We start from the raw sequence: 12,662 nt of genomic DNA on the forward strand, positions 1-12,662 counted from the left end.
GATCATTCCCTGTCCAGAGCCTTACCAGAATCACAAAAAAAAAAAATATTCAGACTATGAGAGGAGGAGGTTAATAATCTTGAATAAGAAGAGCTGGATTTCTATATGAAGCTGACTTCTGCTTAGAGGTGTGGGCAGGGATTATGCTGATAGGTGATGGTGGCTGTGGAACAAGGGTAGACAACTGAAGTAAGACCTCTGGGGCCTCAGGACGTGGCCTGTTTGGGTGCCCAAGGAGGAGATGGGGGAGCCTCCCAGGCAAGGGGCTGGACTGGGTTGGGCTATGATTCTGAGCCAACCCTCCTGGCTTTGCAGAGTTCCATAGAACCAAGAAATACTTGAAGGGAGAAGGAGAGCTTTGCTACTTTGTGACCCCTGAACCTTAGAGAGGTGGGAAAGAAGCCTCATGGGAACAGGTCCCAGAGCTGACAGGGGGTTCGTGATACGCACAAAGCAGACAGAGTTGGTCAGTCCGGAGTCCAGGTGGAAGCGAAATCCCTTCTAGATGTCATTGAATTCATTTTGCATCAAATCTCAGACCATGACAGGACTTTGTAATCCACAAGATATAAGTCTGGTAATCCATAATGGAAAAACCAAGTGGATAAAGAATGTCTGTTCATCTGGGAGATGACTAAAAACCATTACATTGAATTCCCAATCCCTATATTTATGCACACCTGCATCTTTGATTTCCTTCACAAGCTAATTGTACAATAATTCAGAGTCTGATTCTTTTATACAGCAAAATAATGTTGTGGTCATGTATACTTATTGTGTATCTAAGTTATATTTTAATATATTTAACATCTACTGGTCATCCTGCCATTTAGGGAGGGTGGGGGTAAGAGGTGAAAAATTGGAACAAGAGGTTTGGCAATTGTTAATGCTGTAAAGTTACCCATGTATATATATCCTGTAAATTAAAGGCTATTAAATAAAAAAAAAAAAAAAAAAAAAAAAAAAAAAAAAAGAATGTCTGTTCAGAATATAGCAAGTCACTATTGAGCTAATCCATATAGGCTATTGCACTTTCTATCCCCCACGGCTCTCTACCGGCTCTCCTCCCCTTCCTGACTTTCCTAACTTCCAGTTTTAACTAAATTCTGTTTTCTGCAAGAAGCCTTCCCCAGTCTCCCTTTATGTGAGTGCCTTCCCTTTAAGATTATGTCCAATTATGTTGTGTATATTTTGTTTATACATAATTAGTTGTGCTTTCAATGATCTCAGGCCATTTCCTAACATCATTTTTTTTAACACAAATATTCTCCCAAAGAATATTGTGACATTGTGGTGATTACAAAATAGCACAATCCCTGAAGACTTGAAATTGCAAGTGACCTGAAAACATTAGAAAGAGATCTATAGTGAGAAAAGGTTGGCTGCCGCTCATCCCTAAAGTGATGATCAGCACACAAGTGGTGAAAAGATATACCAGTAGGAAATGATTTGCAATTTATTCTGCCTGCAGACTCCCTCCCCTGCAGGGACTGTAGCCCTTTCATAACTTAATGGATGGGTCTCTTATAGAGGTTAAGTCACTTGTCTGTGACCTCAATCATCAGAAATCAGATATAAGCACAAGATGACTTGACTCTCGACATTATATTTTGCCTCCCTGAAAGATGGCACCAGGAGCTGCAGGGAAGGGAGCCATCTTTTAGAGAGAATGAAGGCTCATGGTGACACAGAGTGGCAGAAGACCTGTTGGGAATCCCTCGGCCAAAGTCAGCAGATAGTTTGCTGAAGATTTGTGGGATGTTACAAACAGGAATCACAGAGGGAGAAAAAGGTTTCCGGGGTTTGTAGTCCAGAGCATTTAAAGGTATCCCCACCATAGAGATCATAGTGTACTAAAGTGTGATACTCTTTGTGAGTATGAACACAATCTTTGTGTACCTTAATCACTAACCCCTGATTGCTATTTTGTAAACAGAAAGGACATGGTGTCTATTCCTGATTATTTTAGTGGACCTTAACCTTAATTCCACACTGACTTTCCATTTATCACTGTGTAAGCTTTCAGGTTGTTCTATTATCTGCCTCCCTGTTCCAGGAGGAAATTCTCTAATAATGTGAGCACTTCCCTTTTAAAAGTAAACTCTGCCTATTCCAATTTCTCACTTTTTCTGGACCTCTTATTTATACTTATTGCATCTAGGAGATACTGAACTAATAAGCGAATGAAATTCAGACTTTAAAAATTTGTATCTTTTGTTTTTATATCATTTATTCCTTCTCCACTCCTCAGAAAGAAAAATAAAAGAGGAAAAAATAGCTCAGTAACCAACACATCAGTCAAATTAGTGACTGTTCATTTCTTACTACCCTCCCTCTCAGAAAAGAAGATAGGGACATATTTTCATGTGCATCCAAGTTTGACTATTTTAACTTTACAGAATTCAGTTTAATTTTCCTCTTTTCTATCACATTCATGAAAAAATTTATTTAGCCATTTTCTAGTTGAGGGGTATCCACTTGGCATTCACTACTACAGACAGAGTTGCAGCCCCTCTTTCCTTGGTAGATCATGGCAGAGCAGCCAGCAGAACTCCATCTCCCAGCATTCATTTCTGAGGGAGATACTTTAGCAGGATTCTAAATTGCTTTCTAGATGCTTTTCCTATCCAGGTCTTAGTGTGCCAGTCAACATCGATCATTCCTATCTTTTATCTCTTTGGTAGTTTGCTGGTTTGGAAGTAAACTTTAAAGTTGGTCTGATTTTTATTTCCTTTATTATTAGTGATTTGAAAAACTCTCTAATATGGTTGCAAATAGCTTTCAGTTTTTCTTTTGAGTACTGTTTGTTCATGTCCTTTGAATGAAAGAATGAAAAAGCATTTGTTAAATACTTATTTTGTGGCCAAATGTGGTGTTAAAACCTGGAAAGAGAAATGTGAAAGAGAAGACAATCCCTGCTTATTCAGAGCTTTCATTCTAATGGGAGAAGAGTGGCACCACATTAAGAGAGTGGTGGGCAAGGAGGGACACTTTGAACCCAGAATTTCCAGGGTAGTGAATGGGGCCAGTGAGGAGCAGATGGCCTGACCTCTTTCAGACACTGCCAATACGGGCAGAGTTGATTTCATTATAATGAATGTTCAGAACATTGGGGTTGGGGAACTGGACTTGGGAGAAGGAAAGGAGGAGGCAAATGCAGGCACTCAGGGACAAGGTGGCTGGTAAGGCTAGTGAGAAGACATTGGGAAAACAGGCAGTGAAGTGAAGCATGAAACCATAAACCAGGTAAGGAAGTCATGGAGTAGGCCAGGAAGCTCCCAGGAGGAAGCTCTGGGGGGTATAAACTATCCAGCATGTGGTTTTGAGTGCTTGCTCCTTCTCTATTAGGGGATGGCTTTTGCTCTGTATGTTTGGGTACATTCCTTATGTATCTGGGATATCTGTTCCTTAGCCAAGATTATTTGATTAAATATTTTTGTACTTGCCTTATTTGCATTAATTTTGTTCACATAAAAGATCTTCAATTTTGTGTAGTCAAGATTACCTGATTTTATCATTTATGCTTGCCATTGACCTTTGTTTGGCTAAGGATTCCTCTGTCTTTTCCCCCATCCATAGCTGTAGAACAACCTCTTCTGATTCTCTTCTTATTTGTTATCCAACTTCACATCCCTTTGGGGCTCATCTGGGTAATAAAGGATTGAAAAATATTGGTCTAAACCTAATTTCAACTAGCTGCTTTCCAGTTTTTCTAGCAATTCTTGCTAAATCAGAGTTCTTTAATTGTTGACTTCAAAGAGTTTACAAGATAGACACAAATAAAACTACTACTAAATATGATGTAATAGAGGCAAAGGAGAGAGCTGGACAAAGGACTCCGGGAATATCTGAGAAGGAAGAGATCATTCAATATACAGGTAGATGGTCTGGAGTCACATTATGGAAATTCTCAAATGTCAGACCCAGAAATCACTCTTTGGCCCCATCAACAATGTGGAGCCAGTGATAAATTTTGTGTTTATTTGTTTGTTTGTTTTTCAAGACAATTGGGGTTAAGTGACTTGCCCAGGGTCACAGAGCTAGGAAGAGTTAAGTGCCTGAGGTCAAATTTGAACTCAGGTCCTTCTGACTTCAAGGCCCATCCTATCCATTGTCCCATCTAACTGCCCTCAGTGAGAAATTTTGAAAAGGGAAAAGACAGTCACAATTGTGCTTTAACTTAATTTCAATAGTTGTATAAAGGAGAGAGATTGATGGTAGAGAGCCATTTAAGCTACTGTAACATAGTCTAAACAAGAGGAAATTAGAGCTTAAATTAGATCTGTAGTGGTGTGTATGAGAGAGAGACAGAAAAAGGGGGAGGGAGAAGGAGAGGGAGACAGAGAGTGAGACAGGCAGGAGAGACAGACACACACAGAAAGAAAGAGAGAGAGAGAGAGAGAGATACAGAGAGACAGACAGAGAGAGAGAGACAGGGGATGGAGAGGGAAGAGAAAGAGAGAGGGAGAATGAGAGAATAAGAGAAAATGAGACAGAAGAGACAGAAACACAGAGAGAGAAAACAAGAGAGATTATGAGAATCAGAGACAGAGACACACACAGAAAGAGAAAGGAAAAGAGAAAGGGGGGAGGAGAAGGGGGAAGAGAGGGAGGGAGGGAGACTAATGCAGTAAGGGGTACACTATGACAGATGTGTATGAATAGAGTGAGTAAAATGAATTTAAGAGAAAATGATCACATGAAGGAAAGTTAACAAGTGACAATGAATGAATGAAAAATCATTTAAGTGTTAGTCTATGCAAAGCATAGCAGTAGGGACACAAACAAGATGCCAGCACACCCCTGGCTTTAAGGAGCTCATATTCTAATGGTGGGAACAAATCACTGGCGAAGTTCTAGAAGCAGATCGTGATGGGCAGGGGCAAAGCCAATTTAATTCATTTTGTGTAGTTCTCCTTCCATTGGTAAAAACCACTTCCATTTCTGACATTGAATCAAGTGCTAATGATGTGGTTTCTTTACCTGTTGTTAAAGAGGAACATTAAAAAGTATGGGTGTAGGGGCAGGACAGCAGGGGTTTCCACAAATTGTGGCAGAAATCAATACAAATTTTGTAGAATGAATCAACCAACAAGCATTTATTAAGTGTCTGCTCCATATTAATCGCTGAGCTAGGTAGTGGGAATATGCGTACAAGAGGAGCTGGCCTTTGCCCTTGAAGATTTCCCACTCTACTTAAGAAGATCCTTGTTCGTAGATAAGTTAATTACAGAATATGGACAAATACACAGTGACTGGACGATCACTATCATGGAACAATCAGAGGAAGAGAAATGTGCATACACCTATTGGGTGAAGATGATGGGCAAAGCAAAACATTTGACATTTTTCTACTTGCTTCAGGAATTGTTATCATTGTGTCCAGTGAAAAGTGAGATTATAGCGGAATGACAAAAAATGATAATAATCATGAGAACAGTTAGCTTTATCTCCCATTTTTTATAATGTTTAGAGGGGAAAAGCTTAGGATGCTTTGGAAGTGTGCTCCTTAAAACACAGAGTGGTTGCAAAGCAGGAAACAACTGTGGCAAGCTTGGATATCACTTTATTATTGTAAAAAGGAGCATCTGGAGTCCAGGAGAGGGTAGGCATGGGCTCAAAGTCCAGAAGCTATTGGGATCTGAATTCAAATCTTGTAACTCCCTACCTAATGATCTCTTACCTAACAGCAGAGTGCTGTTATGGAAGTTGGGTCTTCTGAAGGTTGGGTAATGCAGTAATCATGAAAATGCCTGCAGAACAAATGTTTTATAGATTTTACTTGTCAAATTATGCTCTTTAAGTCTCTATCATTAATTATTACAAAAGAGGGCTGTGTTTTATTTACTGTTTTGTTAAAAGGTAACCAGACCAATTGTGAAAATTTGTTAAGTAGGAAACAAGCATTCAGGGCAAGGATTGTAGAAATAAGTATGCTAGAAAATGATAACAAATGGTAATAGAATTTCTGTTGTCAAGGAGACATGGTTAAATTTAAAAATTCTATAGTAGAATTGAATATTTATTAACAGAGTAAGCTGAATTAAGATCCTTTCCTTCAGCAGTTTTTTACCTGGGGACTCTGGGAACTTTAAATTCCATAAAAATAATTACATCTTTATTTTTATTAGTCTTTAACTGAAATTTAGCTTTTCCAGTAATTATAAATGTAGGCAACTTGGTGGTGCTCTGAACAGAACACTGAGCCTAAAGTTGGGAAGTCCTGAGTTAAAATCTACCCTCAAACATTTACCAGCTGTGTGACTCTGGGCAAGTCACTTCACCCTATTTGCCTCAGTTCCCTCATCCGTAAAATGTTCTGGAGAAGGAAATGGCAAACCACTCAGTAACTCTGCCAAGAAAACCCCATATGGGGTCATGGACACAACTGAAATATGACTAAACAACCCCAAAAGGCAACAATGGATTGTTCTGAGAAAGGTCCACAGGCTTTAAAGTGTTCCCTAACACAGAAAGGTAACACTCTGTTTTGACACCAGTTTTTTAAGGTGCTTGATTTTATTTTTGAATTTCAACTTTTGTGGAATAAATGATTTTTTAAAGCATCATATGCTTTCTATGTGCTACATATTTTGCTAAATATATGAGAAGTGAGACAGGCCCTGTCCTGAAGGAGCTTACATTTTCATAAGGAAAGGTGATTTAAAGAGGGAAATGGTGTCTAAGAGAAGGGTCTGGGAAGTCACAGAGGGTTGAGTTGCTATATCAGCTAAGTCATTTAACATGCCATTTCCAGACACAGTGGAAATTGATTTGGTCGGTATTCAAGGAAAGAGAAGGGAAAGGAGTTTGGGGAACCTAAGATCTAGGAAATATGCATCTTATAGTAGACATTGTTATGGCAATATGATCTGAGTAGATTAGGGGATTACTGAATGTGAGGGGTAAAGTATGATTTGGTGTCCTAGACTAGCAGTAGATATAGTAGGGGCCAGTTGGCTATTTTACATTCAATCACCGATCATCTGGGCCAAGCACTAAGACTGGAGCTCCAAAAGTGAGTAAATCTATTTCCCACTGGACTGAAGGAATAAAATCTGGGGCTCTGAGTATAGAAATCTAATTAGGTTCAATATGAAAGTAACTGAGCCAGATGGAGAGGTAGTAGGGTCAGGCAAATGGAATGACCTGGATGGATGGCCGGATGACTGGATAGGGATGGGAAAGTGAAGCCTGAATGAGATGAGATGAGATTCTGTACAATGTGTAGATTGTTAAAAAGATTAAAAAGATATTTTTAAGTCGCATATTGTCACCAAAAAAAATCCCAACAAGTGAATGGATATTTACTATATCAATCTTGTATTTTATTATAGGTAATGTTACTCTTAAGTTTAGGCAACAAAGTACTTTGATTAATCTGGCTGCTCAATAAAGGCTTCTCATGTTGCTGTAACTAAGTCTTATGATTCTCCAGTGTCCCATCACCTTTAATAATAAAGATCAATTGTTTGGACAGTGGTCATATTTGTCCTCAAACTGATATATTTCTGAAGTCTTTTGGGAGTATGGGAATATGATTTCACTTCATCTATTTCTCTTTCCATTTGACAGTCATTAAAGCTTGATGACAATAAAAATATCATTTTTAAAGTTCGCAAAGCATTTTATAAATATTATCTCATTTTATCCTTACAACAATGCTAAGAGGTAGGTGCTATTATTATCTCCATTTTATAGATGAGGAAACTGAGAAAAATAGATTTTAAGTGATGTGTCTAGAACCACACTAGCCAGTGAGAGTCTGCAGCCATTTTTTAACTCAAGTTTTCCAGACTCCCAAGTCCAATCAAATCAACCCCCCCTAGTTATTTCTAATTTATTGGAATGCATTTAAAATATTAAAAATACCATAAAGGTTATGTTTTCTATGTAAGTTCAACCAGTTTAAGAATCTCTAAAATCTGATAGAATATATAGGATTGGAATTGAGAATGCACCATTTAATAATGGAGATGTCCTTAAGACTGGGAGGGCCCAGGAAATTAGGATCCCAGTATAAAGGATTGTTCTAAATACAGAAGTGATTTTCTGTGGACTGATGTTCTATAATTGAGTGAGGATGAAATTATTCATCCTACAAAGCCAACTGTGTGGAAGATACTTTGCTAGAGTAAGGGTGATCTTGAGGAAAATGTCTTTACCCTCAAGGAAACTACAAGAAAGAAAGAAAGACTATATTTACACAAATATGATATAAATTAGAATTTAGCGATTTGTAAGAGGAATATAAAATTATATGAGAGCAAATTTGATAAAAATAATTTAGAATTTGGGGGGAGTAGGAATGTGTCTTGTGGGAGGTGAGACATTTCCCTGAAGGAAAGGCTGTCAGTATGTATAGCAAATGTTTAGAGATAGGAGCACCTGGGCTTTGTTTAGTACATGGTGAGTCGCATTTGATTGGACCATAGATTACACGGGATGGGAAGTGTCCAAATATTTTGGAGATATCCTCTTTCCAAGAGCTAAGGCCCAGCAGGCAGCCTGTGTCCTGATCTTGGTATAACAATAATCCTTTGCATTTGGGATGATATCACCATCTGGCAAAGTATACTGCTTGGATCAGTACCAGCCTTTCACTGGGGGATTTAGCTCCCCCTGTTTCCCAGGGCCATCCATCACATGTTCACAATTTCTGTTCCTTGTTACTGACAGGTACTACACTCCTGTTCCTGTCACAAAATTCTGTCTCACAGGGTGGGCACAACCCTCAAGACTTGAAATAATACTGTTCCCATAAGGCCTGTAGGAACAGTAACCCAAGACATAAAAATAATTATGTCATAATCAAGCTTACTTGTGGTATATAAGACCTGCCTTTTGTGAGTATGTTAAACCCTTCTTCTAAGGGGAGAAGGAAAAGCTTCCATCTGCAAATGTTATTTTCCTCACTCTGAAATTAATTAAACTTCTGTTTTTATCTGACTTTCCTGTCTCTAGCCTGTCCTGTTTCAGCTCTGGCCACCCACAGGTTAGAGGCCAGTTCCGGTCCAGTTGACAGAAGGAATGTGAGACAAGGTTGGAATATCGCAATTTTGGGGTCATAAAATTTAAAGCTGAGAAGGTCTTTAAAAATCAAAGAATTACAAAACAGGAAGAGCCTCAGCAGCTATTCCAGTCAATTCTTATCCAAACAGAATTCCTGCTTTACCGTAGGTCTTGAACTAGGTTTTCTGACTTGGGATCATCCCAATTATTAGGAAGGGTTTTCCTTTCAATAAGAGTAAGTCTAAATTTGCCCCTCTGCAGCCTCTGGGGACGTGGAGCTATTAACAAAAAAGCCTTGGGATCAATCGAATAAGAATAAAGTTGGCATGTGGGAAAATAATCCACACCACAAGTATATGATGGCAGATGCATAGTTACAGAACAGGGCCTGGGGGTTTTAGTGGATTGGGATGTGGTAGTTCAAACAGCTACTGTGATCTTGAGCATCATGAAAAGAGGGGTGAGTTCCAGGAATTCAGCAGTAATTGTCCCACTAAACTCTTCTTGTCAGTCCTCATCTGAAGTTCTGTGCTTAGTTCTGAGCACCATCGCTCAGCCTTCCTGAGAGTCCTAGAGGCCATTCCACATGAGAATTGGTCAAAGGAACTGGCCATGATGTTTAATATGGAAAAGATAAAGGGAAGAGGGATTTAGAGTGGTTCTGTTTGTGGCAGAACCAGGAGAATTGGTAGAAGGTACAAAGAAGGCAGTTGAGGTTTCATATCAGGCAGAGCTTTCTGAAATCAAGAGATGTCCCAGTGTGATAACATCACATAATGGAAAACTACTCTCATTTTCCCCTCAAAGTTTTCTCTTCTCTATCTGACCATTACTTAGTTACTTCAGCTGAGCCTTCTGGTTCTGGATCCAATCCCTTCACCATTGTGGTTGCCCTCCTTTCCAGATGCACTCTGACTTATTGATGTTCTTCCTGATCTTACATCCAGAACTGAACAATATATTCCAGAAGTGACTGGATCTGAGGAGAGGATGATGGGATTACCATTCCCAAGAGTTTTAGCTCTCTCTTGATGTAGCTTTCATGGCTTTCATGTCCCTCTGTTGACTCATGCTGAGCTAGCAACCCAGCACACCCCCACAGCGGCTATCTAGATCTGACCTCCTCCATCTTGTACACATGAAGTCGATCTTTGAACCCCCGATACAAGACTTTATATTTATTTCCATTAAATATATTCTTATTTAAAGCTATTCAATATTCCAGCCTGTGAAGATTGTTTTGAATCCAGACTACATCCTCCACCATTAGCTGTCCCATTTAGCTTTTTATCATTTGCAATTTCAACAAACATGCCATCTATGACTTTATCTGAATCTTTGATTTAAAAAAAAAAAAGCAAAGGACCGAGCACCAAGCTTTGAAGGCCTTCCACAGGAGACTTCCAAATTGATATCAAACTATTAGTAAGTATTGGTTGGATCTGGCCATTTTAAAAATCCACTTAATTGTTCTTTTTTCTAGCTGACCTCCATCTTGCCTAAAGGAATAGCCTGAGAAATTTTTTTATCAAATGTTTGCAAAAATCTAGGTAAACTATTGTCTGCAGTATTCTCCTGATATAAGGATCTGGTGATACTGAATGGAAGAAGGAGAATCATTTTAGTCTGGCATGAGCTGTGCTTGGTAACATCAGGCTAGGCTTTTGGGATCTCCACCATGTTTCATTTTATTCTTTAGCTTTTCCTTTAATAAAACCCTCTAGATTTAGGAAAATACACTTCCTTGCCTTCTATGCAGAGGAAGGAGATTGTAGATGTGTGTATACACTGTTGGTCTTATATTGGTTGCTTTTTTTCTTCTTTTCTTTATTCTTTGTTACAAGGGATGGATCACTAGGTTAGTGAGAAGGGAGCTTCATTTGGAAATGAAGGTGAGAGAAAAAACTATCAATACAAACTTAAATTCTTTCTAAAATTTTCTTAGAATTAAAGTAGAGCTTTGTTGTCTGAAGATTATTCTCTTTCCTCCGTTTGAAGATCTAGGTACTGTTTGCCCTTCTTCACTTCTGTTTAGTCCTCCCCAGATTTGGGGGGAATCACTGATAGTGGCTTAGCCATCATGGTTGCTAGTCTTTCCAAGAAGCAGTGGTACAGTTCATTTGCACTTGGGGTTAGCATGTCAAGGACAGCTCCCATTTCTTTTGCTTTCTCTTGGGTTTCAGCTCCCCTTTCATCTTTTTGGTTCCATTCTTTCTTGCCCAAAGGGTCGATCTCCTTGGCAGAGAATACAGAAATGGAAGATCTGAGCAGCTATGCTGTCTTTCCCTTAGTGATTATCAAGGTCCTATCCTTTTGTTATTATCTTCTTTCCTTGTATATTGTTTTCCTAAGAAAAAACAAACAGAATCCCTTTTCTGGTTCTAAAAGTCCATGCTGGCTTTGGCTTTCTTTGGGATAGAGCCATCATGACCCATTCCTCAAATGAGTGTGCTGCACTTTTGATTAATCTTCAGTTTCCTGCCCTTTCTTCCATCTTCTGGGTGGGTTGGGGAGTTCACCCACCTGAGTTTCTTCAGGCAATTCCTTCTTTTCCTTCTCATCAGTATTCTTTTTCTTTGTCACCTTAAAATTTAATTCTTGAAAACTCTGTACCCTCTGGGGACTGATTTTTCTGGTATTTGTATTTTAATACCTTGCATTTTAATCCACAAAATCTTATCTATCCTTTCTGTGAACCTTTTGAAATATGTTTTCCAGTATCAGTGTAGCATCATCAGACTATACTCAGTTTTCTTTTTTAGCCCCAAATCCCTCCCTTTTCATTTTACAGATGAGGAAACTGAGAAATGGAGAGGCTGAGTTGCCCGACATCACATGGATGGAAAATAGCAGAGCTGGAATTGGACAGACACCCTTTGTTCCAATTTTATAAGAGCACTTCAAATCGAGTTCTCTTGCTTTTCCATTGAACCATAGCTGCCTTTCTAGAAATAGAGTGTGATTTTGTGAGGCAGGATTTCCATGGTTCAGAGTGTTCCAGAGAAAGAATAATTGCAGAGTTTGAAGTTTGGGATTGTAGGTCAGAATCAGTGCAGAAAGGTATATTTTTGTCCATTAAGAACATCATTCAAAGAAGGTTGGGTAACCTTTTTCTCTGAGTGTATATTTTAAAAGGGCTAGATGACCTGAAATCCTTTACAGCTCCAAGCTGCTTTGGAGAACATGGAGTAGCAATAGATCTCATTTTTTTATCAATAAGGAAAAAAACAGTAGAAACAGAAAACCATTGTTATTGTCATCCTCTTGAAAAACAGCCTCATTCAAATCCATTTTCTTGCCACTTCAGCTTCCTAAACAGTTATTGCAAATCTTTCAAAAGGAAGACATAGCTTGTGAAGTTTTATTCCAGCGAGATAAGGCATATAATTAGTTTATGGTAATTAAAAAGCAAAATGTCAGTGATTAATGAAACATTGCTGTGTGACTAAAGGACTGAAATCATGTCAGAAGAATTTCATTCTGTAAGTGGGACTGTCAAGGTGCTGGTAAAAGACTGAAGGCGAAATGATTATTCCCTTAAAAAATCAACAAGGCACTCAGTGCTCGGAGAAGCCGTGTCTTTTGAACATAGAATATGAATGAAAACAGCTAGATCTCATTTCTCTCTTTAATGTCTAGAGGGCATCAGT

At 38.8% G+C, this 12,662-nt stretch overlaps 1 protein-coding gene across 5 annotated transcripts in view; it reads left to right on the plus strand.

The window, feature by feature from the left end:
* Positions 1–12,662, plus strand: part of SLC41A2 (solute carrier family 41 member 2) — a 127,998-nt gene that overhangs the window by 75,107 nt on the left and 40,229 nt on the right. The gene's annotated exons all lie outside the window — the stretch shown is intronic.

Source organism: Sarcophilus harrisii, chromosome 5 (assembly GCF_902635505.1).
Source record: "Sarcophilus harrisii chromosome 5, mSarHar1.11, whole genome shotgun sequence".
NCBI classification, from domain to species: Eukaryota; Metazoa; Chordata; class Mammalia; order Dasyuromorphia; family Dasyuridae; genus Sarcophilus; species Sarcophilus harrisii.